At 42.7% G+C, this 21,391-nt stretch overlaps 1 long non-coding RNA gene and 1 pseudogene across 1 annotated transcript in view; one reads left to right on the forward strand and one right to left on the reverse strand.

Moving 5' to 3' along the window:
* The window catches only part of LOC136667207 (uncharacterized), a 192,409-nt gene that overhangs the window by 48,673 nt on the left and 122,345 nt on the right, over window positions 1-21,391 (forward strand). The window contains exon 5 of the long non-coding RNA XR_010795423.1: window positions 6,563-6,689. This is a non-coding gene — a long non-coding RNA (uncharacterized lncRNA). The remainder of the gene's footprint in view (window positions 1-6,562; window positions 6,690-21,391) is intronic.
* Window positions 47-1,173, reverse strand: LOC136701997 (protein rapunzel-like; annotated as a pseudogene).

Below are 21,391 nucleotides of genomic sequence, written 5' to 3' on the forward strand. Positions count from 1 at the left end.
TTAAATCTCACGTGAACATCTCAAAAACCTGAACGTCGCGTTAGCATCACTGCTCATCTGAATGTATGCACAAGGCTACATTTTTGTATCTCTCCCAGTGATGGCAATCTTCTGGAAAGTACCATGCTGCATAGCTCTCCTTATGGCGGCTTACGGCATGGACTACAAAGCCAGGCAGTAGCTTTTCCAGAGTTTCCACCACTGTTTTGGAATCTCCTTTCTTAGCTGGACCTTCCCTGATCTGTTGGATGCTCCCCTTAGGAAGGGGCTGGGGATTGCTGCAGTAGGACACCACCACATTAGTGTCGTTCACCTGCAACACATCAAACCAGCTTTGTCCTTTCATTTCAGACCATTTGACCCAGTCATACTTCCTTTCCAAGAATTTGAGCAGCACTTGGGCTGTATCCTGCAGACTTTGGTTTTCCTGCTCCTGGACCAACCTCTGGATGGATATGAGCTTTGCCTGCTCAGCGAAGGTCACACATTCTTCAAATGCAGCCTTCATCTTGGGCTCTACATCTTGTATCTTTCCACTCCATTCCTGGATCTTATCCTGCTCTAAGTCTTCTCCTCGAGTGAAGGCGCAATGGCCCAAGAAGGCAATCAATCCCAGGCAGAAGAGTTCTTTCATCCTCACACAGAAATCCTCCAAGACTCATCTGTTCCTAGCCTCGTATTTCTTCACCACCTCTAAGATGGGCTCTCCCAAGATGTTGTTCCCCATCAAAGCGTCAAACAGAATGCAGAGGTTCCTTTCACCTCCTGTCTTGGTATAATGATCCAGGAACAGCTTAATTTTGACTTCATGGAACTGGGGCTTGGCATCCAAGATATCCAAGTATTTACGAAACTGGTTGCGTAGGTTTTCTTCCACAGAAAATTACTCACACGTCCACACGTCCCTTCTTAATCTCAGCGTCAAGGTCCTCAAGTTGAGAAGAAATCACATCAAGCCTGTTCTTCACGGCTAGGAACTTTTCTTTGACATAGAACACTTCTTTGCTCTGGACGTTGTCTTTGCTCTTCACACAGCTTCACAGCAGCTTCACACAGAGGGAACAGTTCCCCAACTGCACTTGCCACTACCTCCGCTCCTCTGTCAAGTGCCTCCATCGCGGCCTCGATGGCCTCCTTCTTCTGTGCCACAGCTTTCTCCAGTGGACTCGACATGGCTGAAACAAGGACAACCAAGCAATCTCTGTTAGGAACATGTAGCACATGTAGCTATTTGTAATTCATCAATAAAATACTGAGGTAATAGCAACTGATATTTGTGGCAAAGATGCACTTGAAGATCTAAATCCTAAATGCTTTATAAACTTTGCTGAACATTATTCTGGTTAATGAATGGAAGTACACAAACAGGAATATATCAGAAGACAAACTTGCTCCCACCTCCACCCCATCTCCACAGTTTTCTCATATTCATTTATCCAATGTGGGAGTCCGACTTCATACACATTCATAAGCCGCACTGAACTCCTCCCCCAAAGAGTTCACCTCCCTGTTTTAGCCTCTACAGGTTTGGTCCGTACTAGCAAAAGTGTACATAGTTGTAAAAATGTGTGTTTGTGTGTGTGTGTGTGTATGTGTGTGTGTGTGTGTGTGTGTGTGTGTTGCCCTGTGAAGGACTGGTGCCCCCTCCAGCATGTGATCCCGCCTTGCGCCCAGTGTTTCCATGTAGGCTCCAGACCCACTGCGACCCTGAGCTGGATAAGCGGTTACAGATAATGAATGAATGAATGAATAATATCAGAAGAGAACAATGTTTTCCCTTATACTGTTTGCATTTCAAAGTGAAGTTAACAGACATTATGAACAAAAGAGTTAAGTTTTATAAGAACAAAAATCTAACATAAATTAGGTAATTAATAAGGAAGAGCCAACAATTACTTTTTGGATTACACAAATGAGCAAGCATGTTCCCAGCCTACGTAAAATTTTGACATCCAATATATCCAATGTACACAGCAAATAATGTTATATCTAACCCCAGATGAAACACAAAACATTATTTGTAACACCTGAATGAATAATGGATATTTCCAGCATTCAAAACCATAAGGCTTGAAAAGGTCCCCTTAAAAATCCCCACAGCAACAGACCACTATATCTCTACTTTCTTTCAATAGCAAAATCCAGGCAGTATTAGAATTTACAGCTGAAACTGCCTCGGTTGTTTACCATTAGTGTCAGGACAAAAATGCAGGGGCGCTCAAAGGACACACCTTGAAAAGCTTCAGCCTCTGAAACTAGCAGAGGGTCTGTGAATATGTAAGTGCACCCCCTCCCTAAAACCACACGGACAGCAGGTTTTTTTTTTTACCCTCAGAAACGCGTAGATCCTTCTTCACGCCTGCGAGGACGGACAGCTGCTTCAGAAATCATTAGGGGTGGGACTTGATTAAAAAAAGTAATCGAATTAATTAGAAGCTTTGTAATTAATTAATCGAAAATTATCACATTTTAATCACATTTCAATATTTAGCATGAGAAATATTGATTTAAGTTTGGTTGATGTTGGTTTGATGAATCAATGAACATAAGCTTAAATTCAAAATCTTGTTTATTTTCCCATGGTCAGATTGTCTGACGTGGACTTTGACATTTTGTTTCTGAATGTGAACCCCGACATGTGTTCGAGTGTTGACTGGCGACACTGTTTGTGTTACAGAAATCCCTCGCTACTTCGTGGGTTTTTTCAAGGGGGCTTTTTTATTATTTACATGTATTAGACTAGGGGCTGTACATGACAAAATATATCATTTACGAGTATTTCTTACATACAGTACATGTATTGTTCATGTCCACATCTGAGTGAAATTTACTTACGCTAAATCACAGCTTTGGGATTACTCTACTAAAGAAACTTGGAATGCATCCCCCGTGAAAAACGAGGGATCACTGTACTGTTAACATTACTGACCTGCGCACTAGCCCCAACATGTTTTGCATTGAGGTGGTAACGAACAGTGGAAGTGATCCTGTGATAAGCAAATTCCTTCCTGCATAAAGTGCAAATAACACCATTTTTGTTTGTACTTCGATCTGGAAGTTTCTTGTATTTAAATTTCCCATCCACCAGCGTAGTCTCTTCCGTCGCCTCCATCATGTTCATCACATTGTGCGACGTTATAATTTGTATACCTGGCACTCTGTCACGCCTTCGTCCTGTCAGTCTGTTGTCCCCGCCATGTGCTTTATTAGCTTCTTTTCGTAGCTTCTTTTCCTCTCTCGTGCCTTCGTTTACTCTGTAGTCTGTCAGTCCCGTTTGCCCTGTTTAGCTCCCCTTGTTTAGTTTAGCCTGCTTGGCTCCCTGTTTTGTTTTCGTTTTGTTAAAGTCTCTTTGTTTTGTTGTTTTCCTTTATTAAATAACCCGTGTTTTAGCGAGTGCGTCCGCCTCCCTCAATCCACCCCTCGCTCCTGGCAGAATGTACGACGCCCAGGACGCAGCTAGCACGGACTATTACCTTAAGGGGTGTGCCGTTCGCCGGACTCCATTCCGCACAGGCCCCAAAGATCCTGTGGGGGAGGCCTTGAAAGCGGCCTCGGAATGGAGTCGCCGGCTCCAGCTCCTGCCTGGCGCTGTTCCGATTCATATACCGGAGGAGTCGACTCGTGAATCGAGTAGTTGCGCCAGCGGGAGTCGAAAGAGCCGGCGGAAGAAGCGTGCTGGAGTTCCCCCCTCGCTGGAGGATTACCCCCTCAGGTCCGGGGAAATTTTTGGGGGGGCGTTAAGGGTAGGGGCTGTTAGCCTCACCTCCGTAGCTCTGAGGTCGGAGGCTAACAGGGGCGCACCTCGAGGGGATTTAAAGGGTGCGCCTGTGAAACCCCCTAAACCCTTTACAGCTCCAGCGCGATCCCGGCGAGCAGCACAAACTCCTGTCCTCGAGAGCGCGGCACCTCCAGCCGCGCCTATCTTCGTGAACGCTTCGTGACTCCTCTGCCTCCGTGGTCGTCGTCGCACATTCCCCAGTCTCCGTGGACGACGGCGCAGATTCCTCTGCCTCCGTGGACGTCGTCGCACGTTCTCCAGTCTCTGTGGACGATGGCGCAGACTCCTCTGCCTCCGTGGTCGTCGTCGCACGTTCCCCAGTCTCCGTGGATGACGGCGCAGACTCCTCTGCCTCCGTGGTCGTCGTCGCACGTTCCCCAGTCTCCGTGGACGACGGCGCAGATTCCTCTGCCTCCGTGGACGTCGTCGCACGTTCCCCAGTCTCCGTGGACGACGGCGCAGACTCCTCTGCCTCCGTGGACGTCGTCGCACGTTCCCCAGTCTCCGTGGACGACGGCGCAGACTCCTCTGCCTCCGTGGACGTCGTCGCACGTTCCCCAGTCTCCGTGGACGACGGCGCAGATTCCTCTGCCTCCTTGGACGTCGTCGCACGTTCTCCAGTCTCCGTGGACGACGGCGCAGACTCCTCTGCCTCCGTGGACGTCGTCGCACGTTCCCCAGTCTCCGTGGACGACGGTGCAGATTCCTCTGCCTCCGTGGATGTCGTCGCACATTCTCCAGTCTCCGTGACGGCGGCACCCGCCGCTCCTGTCTCCGTGACGGCGGCACCCGCCGCTCCAGTCTCCGTGATGGCGGCACCCGCCGCTCCTGTGTCCGTGACAGCGGCACCCGCCGCTCCTGTGTCCGTGACGGCGGCACCCACCGCTCCTGTGTCCGTGACGGCGGCACCCGCCGCTCCTGTGTCCGTGACAGCGGCACCCGCCGCTCCTGTCCCCGTGACTGTGGCTACGGCCGCTCCTGTCCATGTCCGTAGGTCGGCCCGAAGGACTTCAGGGCCGATCCCCAGAACTGTGCCCAGGCTGGTTCCTCAGACTGCCCCACAGACATTAGCCAGTCCTGGGCACCCCCCTGTTATATTGGTTCCCTTGTCTGTCCCTGTCTTGGTTCCTGTCTCTGTCCTTGTCCCAGTACCCGTGTCAGCTTTTGTCTCTGTCCCAGTCCCTGTCACTGTGTTCGTGTCTGTCCCCCTGAATGTCTTGGTCCCTGTTCCCCTACCAAGTCCAGTCCAGTCTCCTGTGAGTCCTATCCAGTCCCCTGTCAGCCCTGTCCAGTCTACATTTCAACCCTCTGTCTTGTCTCATGTCCAGTCCCCTGTTAGTCCTGTCCAGTCCCCGTTTCAACCCTCTGTCTTGTCTCACGTCCAGTTCCCGTATCCGTCCAATGTCCAGTCACCTGTCTTGTCTCCGGTCCAGTTTCCCTTTCAATCCCCTGTCCAGTCTCCAGTCCCGTCTCCGTTTCAGTCTAGTGTCAAGTCACCTGTCTTGTCTTCTGTCCAGTCATGTACCTCTGTCCAGTCTAACGTTCCTATCCTGTCCAGTGTCTTGTCACCAGTCTCTGCTCCCGTCCAGTCCCAGCACCAAGTCCTGTCACCTGTCCCGTCTTCTGTCCAGTCCCTGTTTCCATCCAGTGTCATGTCCAATGTCAAAAACCCTGTCAAGTCTCATGTGTCCAGTCCGTTCCAGTCTTTTGTTACCTCCCGTTTTCAGTCACCTGTCATGTCCCATGTCCCGTCTCGTATATTTGGTTCTGTTGTGTCCCCAGCTCCAGTGTCTTATCCCGTATTGTCCTGAGTCCTGTCACCCGTTGGTTTGTTGTCCTGTCTTGTTTTCCGTGCCCTCTCCTGTGCCAGCTCCTGGGGGGTTTAGGAGTACGCGCCTGGGAGTTGCGCGTTCTTGGGGGGGCATCTGTCACGCCTTCGTCCTGTCAGTCTGTTGTCCCCGCCATGTGCTTTATTAGCACATGGCTATGTTTTGTTTATATCCTTGTCTCCGCCCTCGTCCCGCCTCCTAGTCCGTGTCATGTGTTAACCCGTTCTCGTTATCTGTCCAGGTGTTTCTCATTTGTGTCTGTATTTAAGCCCTCTTGTGTCACGTCCTGTTGGTCGTACATTTCACCTTGGTTCAGTCGTGTTGGTCGTTCATTTCACATTTAACCTATGTCTAGTTGGTCGTGTTTTCGAGTCTGTCCGTCTGTCTCCACAGTTTCTCCGTGTTTGTTTCCCTAGTCGTTGTTTCGTGTCGTAGTTTCTTTTCTTCTCTCGTGCCTTCGTTTACTCTGTAGTCTGTCAGTCCCGTTTGCCCTGTTTAGCTCCCCTTGTTTAGTTTAGCCTGCTTGGCTCCCTGTTTTGTTTTCGTTTTGTTAAAGTCTCTTTGTTTTGTTGTTTTCCTTTATTAAATAACCCGTGTTTTAGCGAGTGCGTCCGCCTCCCTCAATCCACCCCTCGCTCCTGACACACTCGTGCACTGAGAAATTTGCTATGGTGCAATGTGCGATTAAAATGCTTTAAAATTTTTATTTCGTGTTTTTCCCTGTAATTAATTAATCGAAATTAACGCGTTAAACTCCCACCCCTAGAAAATATCCCGTAAGTTTCAGCTAAATCAGAGCGCTGTTGATGACACACACAAGACTGGGGAAGAAGGGAAGATGATGCATTTGTGTAGAGAGAGAGAGAGAGAGAAAGGCACCAGATGGACTGAACATGTAGCTGAATATGAAAAGATGCCATGCTTTTTTACACCACATTTCCCTTTCTTTTTCTAGTTGCTTCATTTGGAACAGCAATAGCGCACACAGTAGGATTGTGCGCAGGGGAATGACGCACGGTGCACCACATCTAATCGTATCCAAACCAAGAATGTGTGCAGAGACTGGACCACTTGTTAAAAAGGTAAGCCCTTATTACATTGCGTCTGGCAGATAGAAAGATATGGTGGAACATTTACTTTGTGTTAGATGTGTGTATTTTGGTGTGCCTTATTAGTTTACGGGCATGGTAATGAGGTCAGTCGTTTTCTTTCCTCCTCCAGTGTAAGTCTTGGTGATTACTGATTCATAGGAATTATAATTTTATTGACCTGGGGTGTGTGTTGAACACCTTTCTGCATAGTGTGGCTTGTAATTAAAGATGTCTAATTTTATCTTAATTTGTGAGTGTTTTTAAAAATGACCGAACAATGACTTATATATCATATATAATAATGACATATTATATATGACTTATATATATATATATTTTAAAATGTAAGTGAGCTAACGTTACAATATAGATTTTCATTATATCCGAATATGGCTGATAGGTTATGGGTAGGTTGATGCTAGCCTAGTGCTGCCTGCTCTTGTCAGGAAAAGCTGGCCATTTTGACACTGAAGACAGGGAGAACACACCACACTCCTCACAGACAGTCACCCGGAGGAAACTCACGCAGACACAGAGAGAACACACCACACTCCTCACAGACAGTCACCCGGAGGAAACTCACGCAGACACAGGGAAAACACAACACACTCCTCACAGACAGTCACCCGGAGGAAACCCACTCAGACACAGGGAGAACACACCACACTCCCCCAGACAGTTACCCGGAGGAAACCCACACAGACACAGGGAGAACACACCACACTCTTCACAGACAGTCACCCGGAGGAAACCCACACAGACACAGGGAGAACACACCACACTCCTCACAGACAGTCACCTGGAGGAAACCCACACAAACACAGGGAGAACACACCACACTCCTCACAGACAGTCACCCGGAGGAAATCCACGCAGACACAGGGAGAACACACCACACTCCTCACAGACAGTCACCTGGAGGAAATCCACGCGGACAACGTGAGAACACACCACACTCCTCACAGACAGTCACCTGGAGGAAACCCACGCAGACACAGGGAGAACACACCACACTCCTCACAGACAGTCCTCACAGTGAAAACACTAAAAAGCTAAATGAAAACAAAATTTTCTACTGGGCTTGAGAAGGGTGAACACCTGTGGCCCATAGGGTAGTCTAAGGACCAGTTTTACAGTTTTAGTACTGATCTGATTTGAGTTGCTGAGTCTAAGTTTTTCTCTCATGCGTATCTGAAAGCTTATGGAAATATAGTATTAACAGTATCTGTAATGATAAAACATTATGTATTCATTAACTCCAGTGAAGGTGAGTTATAGATTTTTTGCAAATCATGTGCAGTTCTACTGTACATCACTTGACATTTTTGAGTTTTAAAGAGAATGGCTCTTAAGGCAGTAAGAGGAATGGCATCACAGTCCCAATCAGATGTCACAGATCTGAATACCACTGGCACTGAAACGCTTCTATTCAGTGGCAAATTTAGGCATGGGTCACATGGGCAGCCACCTGGCATGGCATCGTGCAGGTGGCGGCATGTGACGATGAGCCTGTGGGAGCCCTGTCATCATGATGTTCTCATGAGTCATGTAGCCTCCCAGTTTTTGTCTGTTTTTCTGTCAGTTCCACTATGTGTTTAGTTTACGTTATAACAGCACGAGTCTATTTGCCCCTTGATTTTGACAAGCACTATAGGAGAGAGGGAGGGCTGTGTGTCCTGTCTCTACACTGGAAGGCCGGTTGCATAGGGGAACAGGTAAATGAATCAGATGAATCTGTCCTATTGCACTCTTCCAGGAGAACTAAAACAAGTAAAAACAGGGAGTGACATGCTACCAAATGAACTGCAATTAATTAATAATATACATATTTATATATATTTACTGTACTATATTTAATGACATAATTACACAATTTTTTTCAAGGATATGTGAAGCCTCTATCAGGCCTGTATCACAACTTAAAAGTATATTATTGATTTGGTGAGGTGACATCATAAGGATTTCCTGTATTTGCATTAGCTTCTATGATGTTATTTAGCAAATATATCGCATTAGTTATTATTTTAATAAATGTACAGTGTAGTGTATCTGGCCCTGTAAGTCTTATATACTGTATTTCACTACAAATATAGGGGCACTTCTAAAATGTTTTGGAGCTGGAGCACACTCTGGCTGAGCTCAGGACACAATTCTGCAAAATCTGATTCAGTCCATTACTTCAGAAAACCTTTAAGGGATACCTTTAATTGTCTTCCTTGACCATTTCCCTTGACTAACATTATTGCAATTTATTCAGACTCATCTGTCTTGTATAGAAGTGAATTGGATGGAGCAAGTATTCCTGATTGTGGCTGAAGTAGGTCTGGGACCTGTCCGGTGAAAAAAAATATTTAATTTCATTAAAGAATCAGTCACACAGCTGAGTGGAAAACCTCCTTTATTCCAGCACTGGTGGGAAATTCTGGTCTAAGAACAGAAGATGACCAAGCAGTCAGTTTCCCAATCGGCTTACAAATTATTTTCTGCAAAGCGCAATGTGCTGTTTGATTCATGCTAAATATTTGATTAATATGAATATATAGCTTAGCATTTAATTAGAATATAGGATATTAATATATAAACTAAGGGTCCTTTTTTTAAAACTCAAGTTGGGAGAGGGACTACATAAGGCTGAAGGATTAATAGAATATTCATAATAATAATGATAATAAATGACATTTCAAAAGCGTTTTTCAATAACGCAAAGACACTGTTACAATAGGAGGACATGTAAAGGGCGATCACAGTTGGACAGTAAACAAAATGAAAGGAACAAATAATACATAACAGTACAAAATACAGCAGGAAAAACCAGCATTGGTTGTCCTGGAATAGGCTTCAGGAAACTTAGAGATTATAGGCAACAGAAAACAGGTGTGTTTTAAGGTTGGATTTGTATAGTGATAGAGAGTGAGACTGGAGGGAGAGAGTTCCAAAAGTGTGGAGCATATCTGGAGTCCGCTCAGTCACCAGTCAACACTGCGTAGGTTGGAAGGAGCAATGTTGAGTAAACAGGCTGAAGAAGATCTGAGAGTGTGCTTAGGTTGAAGAAAGTCAGATAAATAAGAAGGAACTAATTTATTAAGAGCTTTGTAGGTGAGCAGGAAGATTTTGAACTGAATACGATATTTTAAAGGGAGCTGGTGGAAGTTTTGGAGAACTGTCTGTTTTGAAACACTCCACGATAAGCAGTTAAATATAAAATGCATATAGGAATATATTTCAGCTTATAATATTGTTTAGCTTTTAATAAGTAATTTTCCTGCAGACTGTTTTTCAGGATTATTGATCATTAGCATAATATAATTTAATGCTTTAATTAGATGGAACTACACTCTTCAGTAAGGTAGATCTCCAGGATCACTGTTCTACACTAGGACAGTGTTTCTCAACTGTGGTCCTTAAGGCATCCTGCTCTTCATGTATGGCATCAAAATATGTTCTAAAGTTCTGAGAACCAAAGAACAGAATCCATAACCAATAAATGTCATTTTATAATTGAGAAAACTCTCATTAATATTGAGTTATAAAATCAGGTTTGTAACGAGGATATTTATGTATATAATCGTATATTATGAGTTCAAAATTCTTGAAGAATTCCTTTTTTACTTTCATTCTGCCTTTTCTCAGTTGTGCCTCTCTCAGTCTTGCTTTCACCTCCGGAAATTTCTCGCTTTTGACTTTTGACGGGGGTCGGGATCTAGACAGTCATTGGCTGCTGAAGTTAAGTCTTGCCCACCCAGCCCATTCTGCACACCCCACTACGTCAGCGAGAGCGTGCCAGTCTTACCCTGATTGGAAAAGGACTGACCGGCAAACACTGGTAAGCCATATCAACTATTTTTAATGATTATATTTTTTAGTAATGCACAGTTCGTCATAGAGGCTTAGAGTCATTTTACAATCAGGGTTAGGGTGTGCAGAATGGGCTGGGTGGGCGGGGCTTAACTTTAGCAACCAATGACTGTCTAGATCCTGACGACCAGCAAAAGCAAGAAACTTCTGGAAACGAAAGCGAGACTGAGAGAAGCGCAACTGAGAAAAGGTGGAGTGAAAGCGAAAACCTATTTATCAAGAATATTAAAATCAAAATAGATGATTATATACCGAAATATTCTTGTTACAAACCTGCTTTTATAACTCTCAGTATTAATGACATTTTTCTCAATTACAATATGCAATTTATTGGTTAGGGATTCAGTTTTTTGGTTCTCAGAAGTTTAGAACCTATTTTGATGCCATATGCACGTTTTAGTGGTTTCCCTGCAACTCTGAAGGACTTGTTTATTAACTGATTAGTTGAATCAGGTGTATTGAAAAAAGGAAAAGCAACAGTGTAGAGTGCCTCCAGGACCAGATTTGTGAAACACTGCACTAGGAGACTGATGTGAGGAAAAGGAGATGGGATTACTCAGACCTCCTCAGAAAGTCTAATATATTCTCCAGAAAGGTTTTTAATTTCTGGAGCCATTCTGTGGCATCATTTATGACGGTGGATACAATGAGGCCCATGCAGAAGAGGCAAGTGAGGAGACTGCAGAAATACTCCATAACCTCCTTGTTGCCTTTGTATTGGTACACCTCCAGGATTGGTCTGATATTTCCTTCTTTCCCCACTATGCCCTCAAACAGTATGTGCAGGTTCTGGTCACCCCTGTTGTTGGTGTAACTTTTCTTATAGTCATCCTTCTTGCGCTGCTGCTGCTTGGGATTCGCCTCCAACATTTCGAGTAACTTGCGGAAATGATTGTGGATGTGCTCCTCCACAAACCAGTAATTTTTCACCAGTTCACAAGTATTGGTCTGAAGGAGGGTCCTTTGCAGGTTCCTGTGCATGCTATCCCAGAACTGGCTTAGCTCATCTATTTCTTCCTTCAGAGTCTTGAATGTTTCCTTTTTGATGTAATGGAGAACCTTGCAGATCAGATACTTTGCGAATTCAGCTATAATTCCATACTTAGAGAGGATTTCAATTAAAGATTCCAGGAATTTCTTCAGCTTGTCCCAATTGTCAGACATGGTCAACAGTTCTCTTCTATGTCCAAAGGTCTAAAAGGGAAGAAAAGGCAACAGAATACAAAAAATGTAGACATAAACCCAACTACTTTCAATACACAAACACAACTACCAGATCAGTTTATACAGCACTGAGAATGATCCACCACCCAAATGATATCTGCTCTGTGGGGGTCCTGACAGAATGTAAAGGGGCTAAGAATGTATGAAGAGCAACAGGTGGACCACAGTCTGCAATTGTTAAGGATGACTGGTATATTTTGTTGTTTTATAGAAGAAGTTTTTAATGTATAACTGAATTCCATGTAAGAATATTTAAGTCAAAGTCATTTTTGACTTTTATTGGTTGTTACATTATTTTCATATAATGTTCAGCCTGTGTTATCAAGTTGTGTTAAAAAATTTGGGCACCCTTGGATTTTTTTATTAAAATAATAACTATTTATAATAGTAATAATAGCTAATTATATGCTAAAGTTATTTGAAAAAAACATGCAAATGTTAAAGCACATTTTATGTTTTCTAATACGTTAAACTGTGAATATGAAAAACTGCACTAAAGTTAGCAAATGTGTTTCCAAAAGGTTTGCATATAACTGTACAGATTACACATGAAAAAACAATAATAAGGGCTGGTTTATCTTAAGTCTGATATAAAGAAATAAATGCATCAAGATGATGACAAAATGACTTTGCACAGGGCATGTTGACTGATAGAGTGAAGAGAAAATGGAGCCAAGTGGAGGATCTTACCTGCTTTGTCTCTGTAGCTGGGCCCTTTCTGATGGTGCTGCTTTAGATAAGCAATAATTTAAGACAGAAGTTCTCCACACATTCTCAGATATCTGATTATATATAGTCTTGTTAAACTGCAGCTGAAACACAATATAAAGCTTATGATTGGCTCCAAAGAAAACCTTACCTTATTTGGACTACCATAATGCGAGACATTTTTAAATGTTCTGTTACTTAGAAAAACAATTTAAAAGTGTGAAAGGAAACCAGGATCCAGTTTCTTATCTCTGTGCTTTAAGAGGAAACTTCGTCAACACATCTTAAAAAAGGTTCAGTGTCGGTTAGTCAGTATCTCTCTGCAAATTATTTTAGTATTGTGTGTTCCTCTTGAGTGCATGCAGTTGTTGGGGCGTCCAAAACATGCAAAAACAGAGTTACATTTTCAGCTAAAGTGAGTAGCACAGCAGTTATGAACAAGACCTGTATGTACCAAAAGATACTGGAATTTATTTAGAGATTTCCAAAATGGCCATGAAATGATCCATCTGATCTTTTCTGAAACTATAATAAATGATATGTCCAAAATATTGGCCACTTCTTCTGAAATCAAGAACAATAGAATGTTTCTCACTTTCTGTGCAGCAACATGTTCTACTGTACTACAAATTTTTAGAGTAGATAAAGAAACGTCTGTAAGGATTTGAAAGCATTCCATCATGAGAAAATATCTGAGGTCAGGAACTGGTGTTGGATAAATACCTTTGGGTTACACATCTGAAAGGTTTTAAATGGAGCTCCATAATTTTAGAGAATGCAGTTCATTGTTACACAGCCCAAGGCCTGGGAGTGTTTATACCCCTCATGTCAACACTTGCTTTGTCTGAATGATATTATTTTGTGTTAACATATAATCTTTTAAGGCTCTGGATCCACCGCGACCCTGACTTGGATAAGCGGTTACAGATAATGAATGAATGAATAAATATAATCTTTTATATTACATCCTAATTAATCTCTCTCAAATATAACCTAAATGTAAACTTTCTTGAAATAACTATGGTCATGTGAGAAAACATTGTTTGATAATAATTGCAAAAGCATTATTCAGAGACTTTGGAAATTCATTCATGAAAAAGATTCCAGGATGCATTTTGCTGTTCCTTTGTCTTGTCAAATGCTGTAAAAGGAGCTCTTGTCACTTCTCTGGCCTTTTCCATTCCGCCACTTTACTGAGCTTGTCTGGGTCAGTTTTAATGCCTTCACTGGACATCACTGGACTTCTCGTCTTAGCAGGTTTCAACTTCAGGCCATACTTTCTCAGTCTGTTAAAGACAATCTGCAGTCTCTCTATGTGGTCCTCGAAGGTCCTGGAGAAAACTACTATGTCATCCAGGTAAATAAGCAAACTTTCAAAGTTGAAGTCACCAAAGCACCAGGTCATTAACCTTTGGAATGTTTATGGGCTGTTCTGTAAGCCAAATGGCATCCAATTTGTCATTCAATGGGCCATCCCCAAACTGTTCCCACAAAGTTGGGAGCATGAAATTGAGCATGAAAATCCCCTAGTACTAACCTGTGTGCTCGCTCTCTCTTTCTCTCTCTCAAATGCACACACATGAATGGATTTCCTTATTTAGCTATTTTCTCTTATGTTGACTGGCATGGTAGTTATTGCGTGATTATTATCTTTTTATACAGGGTATTTATGAATTTGCAGGTTTTTCTACATGTAATAATAATATATTTTGTTTATAAAGCGCTTTTCAATGACCCACAGTGCTGACAATATTAAGACACAGAACAAAAAACATCAAAGGATGAACGGACACACAGCAGTACAAAAAAGCAGGCTCGTTGGTCCACAGTCCCTGTGCACAGAGCAACGAAGGCAGCCAGGCACCTGCTGAACTGTGGCGATGGAAATGGCTCCCACAGTCAGCAGGCCCAGCAGTTAGCATCAGAGGTGGCAAACAGCTAACTTTCGGACAATGATAGGGGTTGCACTGTCATGACTGTCATGTTTGACTAACTTAATCAGGGGGTGAAAATCAGACTCTGCTTAATGTCATGGTTGTTCAAGGTGATCCACCTGCCCCACAGTTCCTGGGCCATTTGAAAGAAAAGGGGGGTGCTTGTAGATTACACCTGACCACAGTCCTGGAAAAGAAGTGTGTACAAGAAGCTCTCTTGGACACTGCAGCAGACATCACTTTGATGTCATCCACTCTTTTTGATGAAGCGCTGGTCGCAGCACACTGCACCACACAGAGATTGCAGCTACAAAACTGTTCTCTCCAAATTATGCCTTATTCCTACACTGGTATAATGTCTGTTGCAAGAGTCTGGTTCACCCTGTAAATATGTCCCCTATTGAAAACATTCCTTCCCTTATTGGCAAAGACCTGTTCAACAGATATCTGGGCACAGGCAAACCCCTGCCCTTCTCACACTAATCTAACCTTGAAGCTCAGTGCTGTCATCTAAATACAAGTCTCACCAGGGCCTTCTGCACCTTTCACACTTCAACAGTTGCAGAAAATGCCATGAGCCAGAGAATCTCAGCTCAAGATGAAAAAATGTCTGTCCACACAGTAATAATTCTTACTTTTAACTCACATCCGGACCTCACATTGTCTCCGGAAAGAGATCAACTAAAAGACCTGACAAAACAGGGTAACCACAAGAACACCCAATATGATTTTGATGCCATTCAATTCACAAATGCAGGACAAAATTAGACTAAAGCAAAACATCACGTAGTCCAGCAAATGGTATACAGCACACATCAGGATAGGGACTGTTTGCAAAACTCCTTATTTGCAGTCAGCCAGCAGAGACTGGGAAAGAACAAAAGGGGGATATGAAAAAGGTTATGACCAAAATGCTTCCATGATAGACTGCAAATGGGGGACAAGTTGCAAAAGTACAGCTTGGTTAAACTAGCCTGAAAGTCCATGAAATGTGAGAAATAAGCTCACAAGCTCCTGCCACATGGGTCAGACCCACACAGGGTCCTAGATTTCCCCCATGATTCATCAGACTAAAGTAGATAAAAATCACCACAGCCAGATGGAACCTCACCAAGTCCCTATGGGGAAAACTCACTTCAGTTAAAGAATAAAGAACAGTAGACACCCAAAACATCTTTAATGGTGTTAATCGTCGGATTACACAACCCAGTATAAACCAATAAACTTTCGTCTGTACTCATGCCGTGGGTGATGGAGGCAAGTCTTAATAAGTTTTTCTGGGAGCAACTTATGACATCTTTCCAACACCGCAAAATATTGGACAGTGGTAAATAAACACTTGAAATATATCAGTCTGTGCGTAATGAATGAGTATAATATACAGGTTTCACATTTTGAATGGAATTCCTGAAATAAATCAAATGGCTTGGAGGAGGGTGGGTCTGGGATGCCATACTTCACTGTTGAACCTCCTGGAGGTGATCCCTGTAAAGAACTAGTGATACAGTGGCTGGTTTGGGCACTCATGGGCTGGGTTCAATGAGTAACCGTAGTTGTTGGTTAGCTGGTTGCTGATTGGATCATAAACAGCCTCTTCAACATTAAGGTTGGGATTCAACAGGAATTTTGGTGGCTGCAGGTAGGAAGAGACTGTTGTGTGCCCTATGTGAAGCTCTAATGGATTGGCATAGGATATACAGGTGCTGGTCATAAAATTAGAATATCATGAAAAAGTTGATGTATTTCAGAAATTCCATTCAAAAAGTTACACACAGACTGGTATATTTCAAGTGTTTATTTTAATTTGATGATTATAACTGACAACTAATGAAACGCCCAAATTCAGTATCTCAGAAAATTAGAATATTGTGAAAAGGTTCAATATTGAAGACACCTGGTGCCACACTCTAATCAGCAAATTAACTCAAAACACCTGCAAAAGTATTTAAATGGTCTCTCAGTTTAGTTCTGTTTAGCTCCACAATCATGGGGAAGACTGATCACTTGACAGTTGTCCAAAAGACGACCATTGACACCTTACACAAGCAGAGCAAGACACAAAAGGTCATTGCTAAAGAGGCTGGCTGTTCACAGAGCTCTGTGTCGCTTTGTGTTAAGCCACTCTTGAACAAGAGACAGCGTCAGAAGCATCTCGCATGGGCTAAACACAAAAGGAACTGGACTGCTACTGAGTGGTCCACAGCTATGTTCTCTGATGAAAGTAAATTTTGCATTTCCTTTGGAAATCAAGGTTCCAGAGTCTGGAGAAAGAGAGGAGAGGCACAGAATCCACGTTGTTTGAGGTCCAGTGTAAAGTTTCCACAGCCAGTAATGGTTTGGGGTGCTATGTCATCTGCTGGTGTTGGTCCACTGTGTTTTCTGAGGTCCAAGGTGAATGCAGCCGTCTACCAGGAAGTTTTAGAGCACTTCATGCTTCCTCCTGTTGACCAACTTTATGGAGATGCAGATTTCATTTTCCAACAGGACTTGGCACCTGCACACAGTGCCAAAGCTACCAGTACCTTGTTTAAGGACCATGGTGTCCCTGTTCCTAATTGACCAGCAAACTCACCTGACCTTATTGTGAAGAGGAAGATGCAATACGCCAGACCCGACAATGCAGAAGAGCTGAACGCCACTATCAGAGCATCCTGGGCTCTCATAACATCTGAACAGTGCCACAGACTGATCGACTCCACGCCATGCCGCATTGCTGAAGTAATTCAGGCAAAATGAGCCCCAACTAAGTATTGAGTGCTGTACATGCTCATACTCTTCATGTTCATACTTTGAGTTGGCCAGCATTTCTAAAAATATTTTTTTGTGTTGGTCGTAAGTAATATTCTAATTTGCTGAGATACTGAATTTGGGGTTTTCATTAGTATAATATGTAAGTTTCACTTTTTGAATGGAAAAACATCCTATCTTGTTTATGATTGTAATAATGCTACTCATCCTAGGGTTTCCAAGTTACAGCCACAAAACTTCATATGATCATAGATCCTATACCTAAATATCCTGTGCTTTTTGGAGCGATTCAACTTATGGATTTAATAATCAAGCTTCAAAATTGGGATTTTTTCCTATAGGAATACATTGGCCAAAATTTCAACCTGCTCTAACTCTGTCAATTTTTAGTTATATGGTCTTTTTAAGCTTGTGGTATTTTAAAGGTAGTATTGGATATTGTTCTATAAATTTAACATCATAGCTATTAAGCCGTATCTAAGCTAATATTGCAATGATGCTAGCAATATGTGACAAGCCAAATTAAAGTTTGATCATAAACTTTCTCCATCTTGTTTTATTTGAAATCTTTAATTTCAAATTTAAATGGCATGGTCACTTCGGGTGGTTGTCTTTACTAGTAGAGGGGATAACATTCCTATTAGGACTTGGCTGGGTCTTGGTGGTGCTTGACACCCATAGCAAAACAGGAGCTTTGTGAGATGGCAGAGACAGAAGCTTTAGAAACAGAATACCCTGAGCTATTTATACTGGCCTTTAATAAATGAAGATGTGGTGGCATCTTGCTGTTCTTGTCATGCTTGTCAGATGGCAGGTAAGCTGAATCACTTGTTTCCGAAATCACCATTGCAGCCAGTGTAAGTTATGGAAGAATCTTTTACAAAGTTCCTCATTGATTGTGTTGGACCTCTGTTTAAAACCAAAAAGGGCAATGAATATTTATTGACTATAATGGATTTAACCACTATGTTTCTGGAGGCAGTGCTGCTGGAAAAAAATAAAGTTAGGAATATAGTCAAAGACTTAATTAATTTTTTCCTTTCATTTCTCAATAAATTAAAATATCATCAAAAAAATATTTATATCAGTAAATCAATTCAAAAAGTGAAACTCATATAGATAATTTACAGAGTGATCAATTTCAAGTTTTTATTTATTTTTATGTTGATGAACCATAAGGCTTAATGCCAATGAAAACCCAAAAGTCATCATCTCAGAAAATTAGAATAATCAGTGGTTTCCTAGTCTTTAAAATGGTCCCTTAGTCGGGTTCCGTAGACTACACAATCATGGGGAAGACACAGTCCTGTTGTATACAAGCATATTAATGGAAAGTTAAGAGGAAAGAAAAAGTGTGGTAGAAAAAGGTGCACAAGCAACAGGTATAACCACAGCCTTGAAAGGATTGTCAAGAAAAGGTCTTTGAAAGATTTGGGGGAGATTCACTAGGAGTGGACAGCTGCTGGAGTCAGTGATTCAAGAGCCACTACACAGTGTTGGTCCGCAGTGTTATATCAAGCACAAAGTCAGCGTAGCCGTCGACCAGGAAATTTTATAGCACATGCTTCCCTCTGCTGACAAGCTTTATGGAGAAGCTGATTTCATATTCCAGCATGACTTGGCACCTATTCACACCGTCAGAAGTAACAATACCTGGTTTAACAACCACAGTATCACTGTGCTTGATTGGCCAGCAAACTCACCAGATATAAACTCGATAGAGTTGAAGGCCACTATCAAAGCAACCTGAACTTCCATAACACCTCAGCGGTCCCTCAGGCTGATTCAGGGCCGTTCAGGGACAGCTTGAGGAAACTGAAAATTGATATCGGCGGTGGAGGACACTACGGCACAGCTCACAATCGATGAAGCAAACCATGGCAAATTGATCGAAACACTCTGGAAATCAACGTCAGACTGGTAGGATTGAAAGAAGGTAGAGGAGGTCAGACCAAATACATCCAGGGCATCCTCATAGATGGCCTGGGCATGGAGCTTAAAAGTGAGCTAGAATATGAGAGAGTCCATCGTTCACTTACCCCTCGAGCAACGATAAACCACCGTGTATGATTCTCATTAGATTTCTGAGATCTGGCACGAGGGAGAGGATCATTCGACTGGGAAGGATGCATATTATTGTTTTTTCCAGATATGTCCTGGGAATTAGCAGAAAAAAGAAAGTTTGCTATGGGAAACGGATGTGAGGTATGCGTTAGTGTACCCTGCAATTCTTAAATTCAATTGGAAAGGGGAACTCCAGAACTTTTGCATCAGCACAGAGGCAGAAGATTTCATAAGACAACACATTGGTGGGTGAATGTGTCATGTGTGGTAAGAGTGGTTTAATATAACAGGTGGCATAATAAGAATAATAAAACATATTTATATCGCGCTTTTCAAGAACTCAAAGAGGCTTACAATAGTTAATACATAGAAAATATTCATCCATCCATCCATTATCTGTAACCGCTTATCCAATTTAGGGTCGCGGAGGGTCCAGAGCCTACCTGGAATCATTGGGCGCAAGGCGGGAATACACCCTGGAGGGGACGCCAGTCCTTAGAAAATATTCAAAGACCTACAAAACAGAGCAAATACAGAATACAAAACATTAACAAACAGTACAAGTATGAACCAATTAAGTTTGAGGTGTATTATAAGCAAGGGAGAAAAGATCTTTTTTGAGGTTTGATTTGAATATAGAGAGAGTTGGAGAATGTTGGACTGAAGGGGGAAGAGTGTTCCAGAGCCGCGGAGCAGATCTAGAGAAAGCGTGATCACCGTAGCTGTGGAGGCTGGAAGGAGGGACAGTGAGCAGCCCGGCTGAGGAAGACCTGAGAGTGCGAGTGGGTTTGTAGGGATGGAGAAGAGCAGACAGGTGTGAAGGAGAAAGGTTTTTTAGAGCTTTGTAAGTAGAAAGAAGTATTTTGAATTGAGTACAGTAGTTTATGGGAAGCAGAGTGAAGATGTTGGAGAACAGGTGTGATGTGTTGGTGAGAGCGAGTGCGAGTGAGAAGGAGGGCAGTAGAATTCTGAACAATCTGAAGTCTGTGGACAGAGCTGATGCAGCAGATTGACAAAGAGATGGCCTGATTTTGGCAATATTACGCAGATGAAAATAAGACGTTTTGATTATAGAACTGATGTGGGCACAAAGTGAAAGAGTTGAGTCGAGGATGACACCCAGATTACGAACCAGGGAAGAAGGAGATACACATGAATTATTAATAGCGAGAGACAGGGAACCAACTTTTTTGAGAATTGATTTGGAACTGATTAGCAAGAGTTCAGTCTTGTTACTATTTAACATGAGAAAGTTCTGATTCATCCATTTCCTGATTTCTGATAGACAGGTCAGGTTTCTAACTGGTCAAGAGGTGGGTTATTAATGGATTTGGTACTAAAATAAATCTGGATATCATCTGCATAGCAGTGAAAATTGAGATTAAAAGGAAGCAAGATATGTCAGAGGGGAAGCATGTATACAATGATAAGAAGGGGCCCAAGGACTGATCCTTGAGGTACCCCTTGAGTAACAGAAGAAGTGTGACCAGAAAGGGTAATGAACTGTTTTCTGTCAGTTAGATAGGATGTGAACCAATTCAGGGCGGAACCATCAACGCCCAGCTCCTGCAGCCTGGATAGAAGAATGGGGTGGCTTACTGTGTCAGAAGCCGCACTCAGATCTAACAGTAATAGGATACAGAGAGAGCCAGAATCCACAGCTAAAAGAAGATCATTCAAAATTTGCATTAAGGCAGTTTCAGTGCTGTGGAAGGGACGGAATCCGGACTAGAATGGTTTCAAGAGATTGTTAGTTTCAAGATAATTATGAAGTTGACTAGCAACAGTACGTTCGAGGACTTTGGCCAGAAAAGGAAGGTTAGAGATGGGCCGAAAGTTAACTAGAGCCAAAGAATCCAAGCCAGGTTTTTTAAGTAGAGGAGTGACTGCAGCAATTTTGTAGACAGATGGAACAAGACCAGTACGCAGTGATTGATTAATAAGAGTTGTGAGATGAGGGACCAGGACAGAATGGAAGGCTTTAGTTAAAGATGAAGGGAGAGGATCTAGTGAGCAAGTTGTAGCTTTAGATCTCACTAAAATATTAGCAATGAAAGAGGAATCAACAGTATGAAAAGCAGAAAGAGAAAAGGAAGATGTGTTAACACCTGGAGAATGGAAGGTTGAGGTGGAAAGTTAAGAGTCATTATCAGCAGAAGA

The sequence above is a fragment of the Hoplias malabaricus genome, chromosome 1 (genome assembly GCF_029633855.1).
Source record: "Hoplias malabaricus isolate fHopMal1 chromosome 1, fHopMal1.hap1, whole genome shotgun sequence".
NCBI classification, from domain to species: Eukaryota; Metazoa; Chordata; class Actinopteri; order Characiformes; family Erythrinidae; genus Hoplias; species Hoplias malabaricus.